General features: G+C 53.2%; 1 protein-coding gene across 1 annotated transcript in view; it reads left to right on the forward strand.

Annotated features, from left to right (window-relative positions):
* LOC107553997 (glypican-6-like) overlaps positions 1-1,060 on the forward strand; it is a 277,663-nt gene that overhangs the window by 154,358 nt on the left and 122,245 nt on the right. The window lies entirely within an intron of this gene.

The raw sequence follows: 1,060 nt of genomic DNA on the forward strand, positions 1-1,060 counted from the left end.
TCTTCTTCGCTCGCTTTGAGGCACAAAACAGCACCACTGCACAGAAGACTCCACCTCCTCCCGGCGACCAGGTGATGACGCTGTCCCCGGACAGCGTAAGGAGATCCCTCAGCAGGATCAACGCACGCAAAGCTCCGGGTCCTGACAACATTCCTGGGCGTGTACTGAGAGACTGTGCGGTGGAACTCACCGATGTCTTCACAGACATTTTCAACATCTCGCTAAGTCAGGCTGTTGTCCCCATATGCTTCAAAGCTACCACCATCATTCCAGTCCCGAAGAAGTCGTCTCCATCCTGCTTCAATGACTACCGTCCAGTTGCACTTACCCCTATTCTCATGAAGTGCTTTGAACGGCTAGTCATGCAACACATCAAATCTGCCCTCCCTCCCTCCTTGGACCCCTTCCAGTTTGCATATCGGTCCAAACGATGACGCCATGACGCCATCGCCACTACCCTCCACTCAGCACTCACACACCTGGACAAAAAAGACTCATACGTCAGAATGAGACTTCAGTACTTCAGTTCAGCATTCAACACAATCATCCCTCAACAGCTCATTCACAAACTGGTCCAGCTGGGGCTCAACACTTCGCTGTGCAACTGGCTGTTGGACTTCCTGACTGGAAGACCTCAGGCAGTTCGGGTCGGCAGCAACACATCCAGCACCATCACACTGAACACTGGGGCCCCCCAAGGATGTGTGCTTAGCCCCCTCCTCTTCACTCTGCTGACCCACGACTGCACACCGTCACACAACTCCAACCTCCTTATCAAGTTTGCGGATGACACGACTGTAGTGGGTCTCATTAGCAACAGAGATGATACAAACTACAGGAGCGAGGTGAGCCGCCTGGCCGGGTGGTTCAGTGACAACAATCTCTCTCTGAATGTGGAGAAGACGAAGGAGATTGTTGTTGACTTCAGGAGAGTGCGCACTCAGCATGCTCCTCTGACCATCAATGGTGTGACTGTGGAGAGGGTGAGCAGCACCAAGTTCCTGGGTGTGCACATCACAGAGGATCTCTCCTGGACTAACAACACCGCAGCACTGGCCAA

Source organism: Sinocyclocheilus grahami, unplaced genomic scaffold, assembly GCF_001515645.1.
Source record: "Sinocyclocheilus grahami isolate Dianchi unplaced genomic scaffold, SAMN03320097.WGS_v1.1 scaffold488.1, whole genome shotgun sequence".
In the NCBI taxonomy this organism is placed as follows: Eukaryota; Metazoa; Chordata; class Actinopteri; order Cypriniformes; family Cyprinidae; genus Sinocyclocheilus; species Sinocyclocheilus grahami.